Source organism: Ranitomeya imitator, chromosome 2, assembly GCF_032444005.1.
Source record: "Ranitomeya imitator isolate aRanImi1 chromosome 2, aRanImi1.pri, whole genome shotgun sequence".
Classification (NCBI taxonomy): domain Eukaryota; kingdom Metazoa; phylum Chordata; class Amphibia; order Anura; family Dendrobatidae; genus Ranitomeya; species Ranitomeya imitator.
Window position 1 is genome coordinate 342623715 of NC_091283.1, and position 14800 is coordinate 342638514.

At 48.3% G+C, this 14800-nt stretch overlaps 1 protein-coding gene across 2 annotated transcripts in view; it reads right to left on the reverse strand.

The window, feature by feature from the left end:
- Nucleotides 1-14800, reverse strand: part of LOC138663693 (zinc finger protein 665-like) — a 67576-nt gene that overhangs the window by 12417 nt on the left and 40359 nt on the right. The gene's annotated exons all lie outside the window — the stretch shown is intronic.

Genomic DNA, 14800 nt, shown 5'->3' on the forward strand with positions numbered 1-14800 from the left:
TCCTGGCTCCACCATGCATATCCATCCTTGTCCTGCCCCCCAAATATTCTCACGGCCCCTCATATTATTAATTATTATTATTATTTAATGTTATAGCGCCATTTATTCCATGGCGCTTTACATGTGAGGAGGGGTATACATAAAAACAAGTACAATAATCTTAAACAATACAAGTCATAGCTGGTATATATCCATTCTGGCCCCCATATATATGCATCCTGTTCTCTTGTCCTGCCCCCCCAATAAATCCACCCTGGCCCCCCATATATCGATCCTGGACACCCCATATATATGCATCCTGGCTCCCCATATATATGCATCCTGTTCCCTTGTCCTGCACCCCCTCCATAAATCCATCCTGGCTCTACTTTATATCCATCCTGGTCGCCCATATATCTGCATCCTGACCCCCCATATATATGTATCTTGGTCCTTTGTCCTGAATATATTATATATATACATACATACATACAGTGCCTTGCAAATGTATTCGGCTCCCTGGAAATTTTAAACCTTTTCCCACATATCATGCTTTAAACATAACGATACCAAATGTTAATTTTTCAACAACAAGCTGGCGTGGCCAAGACGCTGAGGAGAAAGGTCGCACGCTGCTGAGCTCCTGCCGGTAACGGCACAAATACCGGCTTTTTCCCCCACCGAACTGAGCGTTGGAGGCTGGAGTGGTGAGAGAAACACCCCCGGGAGAAGCGGTGACCGCGTCTGGCCCAGGCTACAAAGCACCTGCAGAGCTGTGGCAGCGGCAGGCTCAGCGTGCTGGAAGCCGGCAGACAGCAGATCTGCACAACTGATGGCTCACCTGCAGTTCGGCTACTCGGTGAGTTGAAGACAGCGGTGTGGCTGAAGGGAGCGTCTGGAGGCTGAACGCTAGTTCCGGATCCCCTGAGGCAGTGGAGGGTCTGTGGTGGGAAATGAGCAGAGGGAGAGCGGCCATCTTGGGAGCCCTCAACACGTGGAGGAGGTGGGGAAACTAAGTGTGCCTGAGCCGTGGATCTGGACTTCTGCAGTGGCTGGAGAGTCGGGTGTGCCTGGCTAGAACGGGAGTTAGCTGCTGTTGACTGCAGAGAGTAAATATCCTCTCCTTGCCCCTGCTGTTGTTTGCTTAGGCTACTTTCACACTAGCGTCGTACGACGCACGTCGCCAAGGCGACGTTGCGACGTACCGACGCATACTGTGCAAGCGCCGCACAACGGGGGCAGCGGATGCGTTGAAAAACTGCCCCATTCTGAGCTGCGGGGAGGAGGGGGCGGAGTTCCAGCCGCGCATGCGCGGTCAGAAATGGCGGATACGACGCACCAAAAAACGCTACATGCAACATTTTTTGTTTCAACGGTCCGACGCAACACAACGCAACCGTCGCACGACGGTTACGACGTGTGGCAAAGCGTCGCTATTGTTAGTCAATGGAGAAAAAACGCATCCTGCTAGCAATTTTGCAGGATGCGTTTTTTCTCCAAAACGACGCATTGCAACGTGCGTTGTATGACGCTAAGTAGCCTTATGCGATCTGATATTCCCGGCCAGCGTGTACAGATTCAGTGAACTTGCAGATCGCGGCTCTCTGCTGCCACCCTGTGCCCTTTTCATGTATTGTGCTCAATGCATATAAAAATACTGTTGAAATTGAATAGGGACATGACTTTGTAGCCTGTTTGAAATTAATTTCTGGACCACCAATTTATTCTGCAAAAGCATACTATATGGACTTCCGGGAGGCGGAGCCTGAAGATGGCCGCATTGTAACGGAGCTCCCGAGCCGCAGGGGATTTATCGGACCCCATAACAGGTGCTGAGGCATAGGAAGGCCGGGATAAAGACAAGCAGCGCCGCACGCAGCACAGACCCTGAAGGATTCGGTGGGGGAGGGTGCTCCACGCGGTCTTCGGAAGAACGTGAAGGCAGAACGCTTCACAGCCTGGCAGCAACATACCTGGCGATCAAGGGAGGAAGGTGAGCGACGACGGGGAGGGATCGCGGTGGTCTCCGGCTGCTGGCGGCGGCTGTGGAGAGGATGGCTGAGGCGGTCTGGCGCCATCTTGGCTGAGAGACACGAACCAAGTTAGTGTGTCCAGGCTGGGCAGACTTGCTGAGCTCCATCCCCGGGTCCGTAATTACGCAGGTTGGCAACTGAAAGCCAGGGGGTACAAGGGAGATCAGTGGAGAGGAATTGTAAATCCCCGGGGCTATATTCGCTGAGGGACTTTAAAAAAAATAAAATAGGGATTTTTGTGTTACTCACCGTAAAATCCTTTTCTCCAAGATGCTCACTGAGGGGACACAGGACAGTGGGTGTATGCTTCTGCCGCTAGGAGGCTGACACTAAGTAAACTTGAAAAAAAGTTAGCTCCTCCTCCGTCGTATACACCCTGACACTGGCTACTGGAGTCTCCAGTTCGGTGCAAAAGCAGTAGGAGAACAAAACACGAGAAATAATATAACAGCATAAATACAGAAAACTTATGTCTAAAGTCCTACTGACTGACAAAATCAGATATAGCCAAAGCAGCCATCAGGCTACCAGGGAGGGAGCTGTGTCCCCCAATGAGCGTCTCGGAGAAAAGGATTTTACGGTGAGTAACACAAAAATCCCTACTTCTCCTTCGCCTCATTGGGGGACACAGGACTGTGGGATGTCCCAAAGCAGTCCCTGAGAGGGAAATTAACTCACCAGAAAAATTATCCAGATGATTGGCTTATACAGTAAGTGCGTCACCGCCGCGTGAAGAATCTTTCTAACCAGACTTGCATCTGCAGAGATCTGGGAGTGGACATTATAATGTTTGACAAAAGTATGCAAACTAGACCAGGTTGCAGCTTTGCAAACCTGTTCTGTTGAGGCCTGGTGCCGAATCGCCCAGGAGGCCCCCCACTGCTCTAGTGGAGTGGGCTTTGATTCCAGCCGGAACCATCATGCCCTTGGCGCGATAGGCCTCCTGAATGACCGCTCGTATCCATCTGGCCAGGGTAGATTTCGAGGCCGCGCATCCCTTCCTGCGACTTTCTGGAAGGACAAAGAGCATCTGTCTGGCAGAAAGGAGCCATCCGGGAAATGTATCTCCTCAGAGCTCTCACTAGGTCCAACGTATGGAGAGCTTTTTCTACACAGTGCGTAGGTGCTGGACAAAAGGAGGGAAGAACTATATCCTCATTAATGTGAAAAGAGGAAACAACCTTCGGAAGAAAGGAAGGTGCTGGTCTGAGCACTACCTTGTCCTGATGAAAACATAGAAAGGGAGTACGACAGGAGAGGGCCGCCAGCTCTGATACCGCCTTATGGAAGTTATGGCCACTAAAAATACAACTTTCCAAGAAAGGAAAGACAAGGAAATATCTTGAAGAGGCTCAAAAGGAGCCTCCTGCAAGGCCCTTGAGACCAAATTAAGGTCCCAAGCATCCAAAGGAGTTTTATAAGGAGGGACCTTATGAGCGACTCCCTGAAAAAAAGTCCTGACCTGACGGTTAGTAGCAATCCTGCGCTGGAAAAGGACCGATAAGGCTGAAATCTGCCTTTTAAGAGTACTTGGTGCAAGCCCTGAATCCAGGCCCGCTTGGAGGAAGGCTAGAACATTTGGTACGGAGATACGCAAGAGAGGCAGCCCGCGCTCTACACCGAGAGAAAAACTTTCCAAGTGTGATGATAAATTCTGGCCGAAACGGGTTTACGTGCACTGATCATGGTATCTGCTACCTCTTGGGAAAACCCTGCCTGAGTTAAAACCAAAGATTCAATGGCCAGGCCGTCAAACGTAGGACCCCTGAGTTCTGGTGGTAGATCGGCCCTTGAGATAGAAGATCCTGACGATCGGGGAGCCGCCATGGAACCCCGGTGAGAAGCTGTACTAAGTTCGCATACCAGGTCCGATGCGGCCAATCCGGGGCGATAGCAGGCACTCCTTCTGACTTGATCTTCTTGATAACCATCGGGAGTAGTGCCAGAGGAGGGAACAGATAAGAGAGATGGAACTGGTTCCAAGTTAGTACTGGCGCATCCACGGTGATTGCCTGTGGGTCTCGGTACCGGGAGACAAATCTGAGTACCTTGGCATTCCCCCTGGACTCCATTAGATCCACATCCGGGGTCCCCCATAGATGGCATATCTGCTGAAATACTTCGGGATGGAGAGACCATTCCCTGGATGCTAGACCCTGATGGCTCAGAAAATCTGCCGCCCAGTTTTCTGCGCCCGGAATGTGGACTGCTGAAATCACAGAGTGATTTCTCTCGGCCCAGGACAGTATTTGTTTTACCTCCTGCATGGCTGTCTTCCTGCGGGTGCCCCCCTGATGATTTATGTAGGCCACGGCTGTGGCATTGTCCGATTGAATTCGGACAGGGCGACCCGCCAGAAGATGGTGAAAATGCTGCAAGGCTAGTCGAACTGCCCGATTTTCTAAGAGATTGATGGGGAGATCTGATTCCAGAGGAGACCAGCGCCCCTGAGCTGTGTGGTGAAAAAACACTGCTCCCCAACCCAGGCGACTGGCGTCTGTCGTGACCACCAGCCAATTGGTTGGGGGAAAGGGCTTCCCCCCCCCCCCCGAGAAGGGATGAGCTGTCTTGTCACCATGAGAGAGCCTGTCTGACCTGGGGAGACAACCGAAATCTGCGGATGAGGGAGAGAGGATTCCTGTTCCACACTGCTAGGATCGCCTGTTGGAGAGGTCGAAGATGAAGCTGTGTGAAAGGTACTGCTTCTATAGTTGCCACCATCCTTCCTAACACCCTCATGCAAGACCGGATCGTATGATGGTACGGTTGTTGAAGGTTCCTCACTTCCCGCCGAAGGGCTAGGACCTTGTCCTGGGGAAGGATTGATAGAGCTTGAGACATGTTGAAAATCATGCCTAGAAAAGAAATCCTCCGAGAAGGTTGTAGGGATGGCTTTCTTAAATTTACTAGCCAACCCAAACGAGCAAGGGTGTCCAGAGTAATGCTGACATTTTCCCTGCAAGCTTGAAAGGTCGGCCCCTTGATCAAGAGATAGTCTTGCCATATCTGGACAACTATGCCTCGGGAGTGCAGAATGGACACCACAGTTGACATGACTTTTGTGAACACCCTGGGGGCGGAGGCCAGCCCGAAGGGTAAAGCCGTGAACTGGAAATGTAGGTTGTTTAAAGCAAACCTGAGAAACCTTTGATGAGGAGGAAAAATGGGAATATGTAGGTAGGCATCCTGAATGTCTATTGAGGCCAAGAACTCTCCCTTTTCTATTGAAGCAATCACTGACCGAAGAGATTCCATCCGAAAGTGACGAACGCGGACAAACCTGTTTAAGAGTTTCAGATCTAGGATAGGTCTTACTGTTTCGTCCTTTTTGGGTACTACAAAAATATTGGAATAAAACCCCTGAAACCATTCCTCCCTTGGAACAGGAGAAATGACTCCGCTGAGACGAAGGGACTCTATGGAATTGTACAGGTCTTGTCGATGGGACTCGGACCTGGGAAGACGGGATGGGAAGAACCTGGGAGGAGGCTGACAGACCAGCTCTATCTTGTGACCTGAAGATATGAGCTCTCCCACCCACCGGTTGTGGATTACCTGAAGCCAGACCTGACGAAACAGAAGTAGACATCCGCCAACTCTGTTGGAGGCGCTCCGAGGAGGCCTCCAGTCACTTGGCCGAAAACCTTTGAGTCCTAGCTCTTCTGGATCTAGTTGACTGGGAACGCATTCTCCCCTGATTGGCCGTATAAGAGACCCGAACGTCTCGGTCCTGAGTGGGTCGACCCTGCGCAGCAGCGCCCGATGCTGGGGCCCATCTAGCATTGCGAAAGGGTCTGAAACGGGCCTGAAATTGGCGACAAAAAGGCTGCCTAATCCTTTGCTGAGGAAGAAACTTACAGTTTCGCTCCGAATAAGCAACCCCCCTGATACGGTAGGGTTGTCAGAGACTTTTTAGAGGTAGAGCCAGCCCGCCATGTTCTTAACCAGAGAGCCGTTCTAATAGCGATAGCATTAGCCACAGCCGAAGAGGCACAGTCTGCAGCATCTAAGGATGCATTGATCAGATAGCTACCAGCAAGAGCTATCTGAGATGACATTTCTGCCAACTCTACTGGCAAATCACCTTCTTGAAGAGCCTTTGTTAAAGACTCTGACCAAGAAATCATAGCCTTAGCAACCCAGGTTGCCGCAAAAGAAGGAAAAAGTGCCGAACTTGAAGCCTCAAAAACAGAGCGAGCCAAGCTCTCTATAAGACGATTCGTAGGGTCCTTAATTGATGAGCCATTAGGAAGAGATAGTAACGTGTTAGAGGCTAAACGGGACACCGGAGGATCTACAAACGGATTTTCTGCCCATTTACTACACAGCTCAGTAGCAAAGGGGTACCTAACCACAGTCCTGTGTCCCCACGAATACCGCGATGAAACGAACACGCGATGCGGAGCCAAAAAGAGCTCACCTTTATCCCCAGCAGACCTCAGGAGGCGGGACCGCCATCAAGCAGTGCAGCTTGTAGTAGGCCAGAAGCCGGGGCCTCAATTTCTCCTTTGAGCAAAAAGGGAAACCGAAACCGGAAGTAGATGCGCTGGAGGGGGCGGGGTCTCACGGCGCGGTCTGCTGGGAGGAAGCCCGGGTCAGAGCAACCCGGAAGTGTTTACTGGAGGCCAGGCCGGAGCCTGAAGCCTCTGGAAGGCCGAGGCGCTGGCAGTACCGACCGCAGCGCCGGAGACACCGCGGCACCGGGTGCACCGCACAGCCACGGCGCAGGACAATTACAGCAGGAGCTGCCGCACAGCACCGCCGGAACACCGTCGCATAGAAAAAAACGCCCGAGGGATGCCAGGTAAATCAACATCCTTGAAGATGCATTGTGCGCCTTTTAAGGAGCCCCTCCCCTTTTTTTGCCACTCCCCCCATATTGCAGGATGAGCACCCCCGGCGTAAATCCAGCGGGGGGAGGGAAACGACGGTGCAGGCACCCTAGCTCCATTATCTGCCCAGGATAAGGAGAGGGACCGTCTATCACCCCATCTATCACCGCTGCAGCAGAGGTGTAGGAATAGGGAAGGGTCACATGGACATCAAACGGGCACCTGTACAGCCCAGGGTCTAAATACCTCAGGGTGGTCAGGGCCAAGTCCGGTGAGGGATCCCACGTCGTGGGAAAGGTTACGTGGAGGAACTCGCACCTGCTTGCCCGTTGTTGGTTTGGGGAGATCGGCCCCTCAAAAGGGAACGTCGCCCCCTCAATCCATAGAAAGTGATGAAGAAACAGGGTCCAAAGGATCCGGGACCCAGAGGTGTGCCTCCTTGAGACACTAAGCATGAACTGGAGTCTCCAGTAGCCAGTGTCAGGGTGTATACGATGGAGGATTAGCTAACTTTTTTTCAAGTTTACTTAGCGTCAGCCGACTGGCGGCAGAAGCATACACCCACAGTCCTGTGTCCCCCAATGAGGCAAAGGAGAAAAAAAAAATTTGGTGGTAATTCTTGCTCTATACTGAGGGTGGCAGTAGTCACTGATTTAGAACCCACCAATAGCTCCAACTTACCCGAACACCGATGTATTTAATGACATGAACGACATTACCGATTTCCTTGCTTAATTTTACCAGCATGGATAAATTTGTGGGTAAGAGTGCCAAGGCTGGCAGGAATTCTACACGTAACCAGACAAACACCTCTCCAACATCAAAAAACCCTGATGCCAACGGCGATAGTCCACAGTCTATTGCAAATGCCATAATAGAACGCTTGATGCCTGAAATAGAAAACGGGCTGGCAGCTTTTCAAACTTCTTTGGACACGATTATTTCACAAGTTAATGCCCAGGGATCACGTATAGAAGAAGCTGAACAAAGAATCTCAGATTTGGAGGACTCTACTAAGGCCCTTAAAGAAAAACTGGACAATAAGGGTATGTGCGAATTTTTGCCTGTAGGACATTATTGCAAGAGAGCTTGGCTGAGTAGATTACACAAGAAGGAAAACACACAGCAAGTCAGCAGGATCTAGGAGCAACATGGCAGATGTGACAACCTACATGGTGAGCTGCAGCATGTGCTACATGTTCACAGATCGACCAGAAGAAGAATCCAATTTCACCTGTCAGAAGTGTAGACTAGTGGCCCTTTTAGAAGAAAAGGTGCGGGGTCTGGAAGAAAGAATAGCAACTTTGAAACTCATCAAAGAGAATGAAGACTTTCTAGACAGAACAGAAGCATCTCTACTGGTCACAGAAGGTGCAAAAAGTGTCAGAGAACCCCCAAAAGCAGATGAGTGGAAGCATGTGACCAAAAGAAGCAAGAAGACCATGGAGAAATCACCAACCACACAACTGAAGAACCGATATCAAATCTTTGTAGAGGATGAAGATGGCACACCTAAGAATGAAGCAATACCAGCAAGCAAAAAAGAAAAGGGCACACAGCAACAAGTGACAGCAAAAAGTACAGCCAAGAAGCAACGAAGAGTGGTGGTGGTGGGAGACTCACTACTGAGAGGCACAGAAGCAGCCATCTGCAGACCGGACATAACTGCAAGAGAAGTATGCTGCCTTCCAGGTGCGATGATCAAGGATGTGACCGATAGGATACCAAAGCTCTTCAGCTCCAAGGACGTCCACCCATTTCTTCTGATACATGTTGGCACCAATGACACGGCAAGGAAGGACCTACCGACAATCTGCAAGGACTTTGAAGAGTTGGGGAAGAAAGTAAAGGAACTGGATGCACAGGTAGTTTTTTCTTCTATCCTTCCAGTAGATGGGCATGGCACCAGGAGATGGAACAGGATCCTTGATGCAAACAACTGGCTAAGACGATGGTGCAGACAACAAGGATTCGGATTCCTGGACCACGGTGTGAATTACTTGTACGATGGACTCCTCGCCAGAGACGGACTACACCTCAACAAACCTGGGAAACACACATTCGCCAGAAGACTCGCTACACTCATCAGGAGGGCGTTAAACTAGAAGAAGAGGGGACGGGAAGAAAAACATTAGACTCGAACAAAGACGACCCAGGAAAACATACTCAGAAGGGAGGTAAGAACATTTCTAAAACAATCCACAGTGAGGAGATTGGAACAAAACAAAATCCTCTAAACTGCATGCTCGCAAACGCCAGAAGCCTGACAAACAAGATGGAAGAACTAGAAGCAGAAATATCTACAGGTAACTTTGACATAGTGGGAATAACCGAGACATGGTTAGATGAAAGCTATGACTGGGCAGTTAACTTACAGGGTTACAGTCTGTTTAGAAAGGATCGTAAAAATCGGAGAGGAGGAGGGGTTTGTCTCTATGTAAAGTCTTGTCTAAAGTCCACTTTAAGGGAGGATATTAGCGAAGGGAATGAGGATGTCGAGTCCATATGGGTTGAAATTCATGGAGGGAAAAATGGTAACAAAATTCTCATTGGGGTCTGTTACAAACCCCCAAATATAACAGAAACCATGGAAAGTCTACTTCTAAAGCAGATAGATGAAGCTGCAACCCATAATGAGGTCCTGGTTATGGGGGACTTTAACTACCCGGATATTAACTGGGAAACAGAAACCTGTGAAACCCATAAAGGCAACAGGTTTCTGCTAATAACCAAGAAAAATTATCTTTCACAATTGGTGCAGAATCCAACCAGAGGAGCAGCACTTTTAGACCTAATACTATCTAATAGACCTGACAGAATAACAAATCTGCAGGTGGTTGGGCATTTAGGAAATAGCGACCACAATATTGTGCAGTTTCACCTGTCTTTCACTAGGGGGACTTGTCAGGGAGTCACAAAAACATTGAACTTTAGGAAGGCAAAGTTTGAACAGCTTAGAGATGCCCTTAATCTGGTAGACTGGGACAATATCCTCAGAAATGAGAATACAGATAATAAATGGGAAATGTTTAAGAACATCCTAAATAGGCAGTGTAAGCGGTTTATACCTTGTGGGAATAAAAGGACTAGAAATAGGAAAAACCCAATGTGGCTAAACAAAGAAGTAAGGCAGGCAATTAACAGTAAAAAGAAAGCATTTGCACTACTAAAGCAGGATGGCACCACTGAAGCTCTAAAAAACTATAGGGAGAAAAATACTTTATCTAAAAAACTAATTAAAGCTGCCAAAAAGGAAACAGAGAAGCACATTGCTAAGGAGAGTAAAACTAATCCCAAACTGTTCTTCAACTATATCAATAGTAAAAGAATAAAAACTGAAAATGTAGGCCCCTTAAAAAATAGTGAGGAAAGAATGGTTGTAGATGACGAGGAAAAAGCTAACATATTAAACACCTTCTTCTCCACGGTATTCACGGTGGAAAATGAAATGCTAGGTGAAATCCCAAGAAACAATGAAAACCCTATATTAAGAGTCACCAATCTAACCCAAGAAGAGGTGCGAAACCGGCTAAATAAGATTAAAATAGATAAATCTCCAGGTCCGGATGGCATACACCCACGAGTACTAAGAGAACTAAGTAATGTAATAGATAAACCATTATTTCTTATTTTTAGTGACTCTATAGTGACAGGGTCTGTTCCGCAGGACTGGCGCATAGCAAATGTGGTGCCAATATTCAAAAAGGGCTCTAAAAGTGAACCTGGAAATTATAGGCCAGTAAGTCTAACCTCTATTGTTGGTAAAATATTTGAAGGGTTTCTGAGGGATGTTATTCTGGATTATCTCAATGAGAATAACTGTTTAACTCCATATCAGCATGGGTTTATGAGAAATCGCTCCTGTCAAACCAATCTAATCAGTTTTTATGAAGAGGTAAGCTATAGGCTGGACCACGGTGAGTCATTGGACGTGGTATATCTCGATTTTTCCAAAGCGTTTGATACCGTGCCGCACAAGAGGTTGGTACACAAAATGAGAATGCTTGGTCTGGGGGAAAATGTGTGTAAATGGGTTAGTAACTGGCTTAGTGATAGAAAGCAGAGGGTGGTTATAAATGGTATAGTCTCTAACTGGGTCGCTGTGACCAGTGGGGTACCGCAGGGGTCAGTATTGGGACCTGTTCTCTTCAACATATTCATTAATGATCTGGTAGAAGGTTTACACAGTAAAATATCGATATTTGCAGATGATACAAAACTATGTAAAGCAGTTAATACAAGAGAAGATAGTATTCTGCTACAGATGGATCTGGATAAGTTGGAAACTTGGGCTGAAAGGTGGCAGATGAGGTTTAACAATGATAAATGTAAGGTTATACACATGGGAAGAGGGAATCAATATCACCATTACACACTGAACGGGAAACCACTGGGTAAATCTGACAGGGAGAAGGACTTGGGGATCCTAGTTAATGATAAACTTACCTGGAGCAGCCAGTGCCAGGCAGCAGCTGCCAAGGCAAACAGGATCATGGGGTGCATTAAAAGAGGTCTGGATACACATGATGAGAGCATTATACTGCCTCTGTACAAATCCCTAGTTAGACCGCACATGGAGTACTGTGTCCAGTTTTGGGCACCGGTGCTCAGGAAGGATATAATGGAACTAGAGAGAGTACAAAGGAGGGCAACAAAATTAATAAAGGGGATGGGAGAACTACAATACCCAGATAGATTAGCGAAATTAGGATTATTTAGTCTAGAAAAAAGACGACTGAGGGGCGATCTAATAACCATGTATAAGTATATAAGGGGACAATACAAATATCTCGCTGAGGATCTGTTTATACCAAGGAAGGTGACGGGCACAAGGGGGCATTCTTTGCGTCTGGAGGAGAGAAGGTTTTTCCACCAACATAGAAGAGGATTCTTTACTGTTAGGGCAGTGAGAATCTGGAATTGCTTGCCTGAGGAGGTGGTGATGGCGAACTCAGTCGAGGGGTTCAAGAGAGGCCTGGATGTCTTCCTGGAGCAGAACAATATTGTATCATACAATTATTAGGTTCTGTAGAAGGACGTAGATCTGGGGATTTATTATGATGGAATATAGGCTGAACTGGATGGACAAATGTCTTTTTTCGGCCTTACTAACTATGTTACTATGTTACTATGTGCACACGTCCGGATTTCTTGCAGAAATTTCCTAAAGAAACCCGGAAATTTTCTGCAAGAAATCCGCATTTTTTTTTTTGCGTTTTTCTTAGCATTTTGCAAGCGTAATTAGCTTGCAGAATGCTAAAGTTTTCCAAGCGATCTGTAAAATCGCTTGGAAAACTGACTGACAGGTTGGTCACACTTGTCAAACATAGTGTTTGACAAGTGTGACCAACTTTTTACTATAGATGCTGCCTATGCCGCATCTATAGTAAAAAATAGAATGTTTAACCCCTTCCCGACCTGTGACACAGCGTATGCGTCATGAAAGTCGGTGCCAATCCGACCTGTGACGCATATGCTGTGTCACAGAAAGATCGCGTCCCTGCAGATCGGGTGAAAGGGTTAACTCCCATTTCACCCGATCTGCAGGGACAGGGGGAGTGGTAGTTTAGCCCAGGGGGGGTGGCTTCACCCCCCCCCCCCCCCCCGTGGCTACGATCGCTCTGATTGGCTGTTGAAAGTGAAACTGCCAATCAGAGCGATTTGTAATATTTCACCTAAAAAACTGGTGAAATATTACAATCCAGCCATGGCCGATGCTGCAATATCATCGGCCATGGCTGGAAACACTTATGTGCACCCACCCCACCGATCGCCCCCCCCCCCCCCCAGCCCTCCGATCTGTGGTCCGCTCCCCTCTGTCCTGTGCTCCGCTCCCCTGTCCTCCTGTCCGCTCCCCCCGTGCTCCAATCACACCCCACGTGCTCCAATCAAACCCCCCGCACTCCGATCACCCCCCCCGCACAGCGATCCCCCCCGTGCTCCGATCCACCCCCCTGCACAGCGATCCCCCACCCCATGCTCCAATCCACCCCCCCGTGTTCCGATCCACCCCTCCATGCTCCGATCCACCCCCACGTGCCCTGATCTCCCCCCCCCTTATACTTACCTAGCGTCCCGGGGTCCGTCCGTCTTCTTTCCTGGGCGCCGCCATCTTCCAAAATGGCGGGCGCATGTGCAGTGCGCCCGCCGAATCTGCCGGCTGGCAGATTCGTCCAAAGTGAGTTTTGATCACTGAGATATAACCTATCTCAGTGATCAAAATAAAAAAAATAGTAAATGCCCCCCCCCCACCTTTGTCACCCCCATAGGTAGGGACAATAATAAAAAAAATATTCTTTTTTTTCCACTAAGGTTGGGGTAAGAACTAGGGGTAGGGTTAGGGGTAGGGTTTCGGTATGTGCACACGTATTCTGTTCCTCTGCGGATTTTTCCACTGCGGATTTGATAAATCCGCAGTGCTAAACCGCTGTGGATTTATCGCGGATTTACCGCGGTTTTTCTGCGCATTTGACTGCGGTTTTACAACTGCGATTTTCTATTGGAGCAGTTGTAAAACCGCTGCGGAATCCGCACAAAGAAGTGACATGCTGCGGAATGTAAACCGCTGCGTTTCCGTGCAGTTTTTCCGCAGCATGTGTACAGCGATTTTTGTTTCCCATAGGTTTACATTGAACTGTAAACTCATGGGAAACTGCTGCGGATCCACAGCGTTTTCCGCATGTGCACATACCTTTAGAATTAGGCCATGTGCACATGGTGCGGATTGGCCGCTGCGGATTCGCAGCAGTGTTCCATCAGGTTTACAGTTCCATGTAAACACATGGAAAACCAAATCCGCAGCATGTCAATTCTTTGTGCGGATTCTGCAGCGTTTTACACCTGTTCCTCAATAGGAATCCACAGGTGAAATCCGCACAAAAAACACTGGAAATCCACGGTAAATCCGCAGGTAAAACGCAGTGCCCTTTACCCACGGATTTTTCAAAAATGATGCTGAAAAATCTCACACAAATCCGCAACGTGGGCACATAGCCTTAGGGTTAGGGTTGGAATTAGGGTTGTGGTTAGGGGTGTGTTGGGGTTAGGATTGTGATTAGGGTTACGGCTACAGTTGGGATTAGGGTTAGGGGTGTGGGGGGTTAGTGTTGGAGGTAGAATTGAGGGGTTACCACTGTTTAGGCACATCAGGGGTCTCCAAACGCAACATGGCGCCACCATTGATTCCAGCCAATCTTGTATTCATAAAGTCAAATGGTGCTCCCTCACTTCCGAGCCCCGACATGTACCCAAACAGTGGTTTACCCCCACATATGGGGTACCAGCATACTCAGGACAAACTGCGCAACAATTACTGGGGTCCAATTTCTCCTGTTACCCTTGTGAAAATAAAAAAATGCTTGCTAAAACATCATTTTTGAGGAAAGAAAAATGATTTTTTATTTTCACGGCTCTGCGTTGTAAACGTCTGTGAAGCACTTGGGGGTTCAAAGTGCTCACCACATATCTAGATAAGTTCCTTGGGGGGTCTAGTTTCTAAAATGGGGTCACTTGTGGGGGGGTTTCTACTGTTTAGGCACACCAGGGGCTCTGCAAACGCAACGTGAAGTCCGCAGACCATTCCATCAAAGTCTGCATTTCAAAAGTCACTACTTCCCTTCTGAGCCCCGACGTGTGCCCATATGTGGTTTACCCCCACACATGGGGTATCAGCGTACTCAGGAGAAACTGGACAACAACTTTTGGTGTCCAATTTCTCCTGTTACCCTTGGGAAAATAAAAAATTCTGGGCTAAATAATTATTTTTGAGGAAAGAAAACGTATTTATTATTTTCACTGCTCTGTGTTATGAACTTCTGTGAAGCACTAGGGGGTTCAAAGTGCTCACCTCACATCTAGATAAGTTCCTTTCGGGGTCTAATTTCCAAAATGGGGTCACTTGTGGGGGGTTTCTACTGTTTTGCCACATCAGGGGCTCTGCAAACGCAACGTGACGCC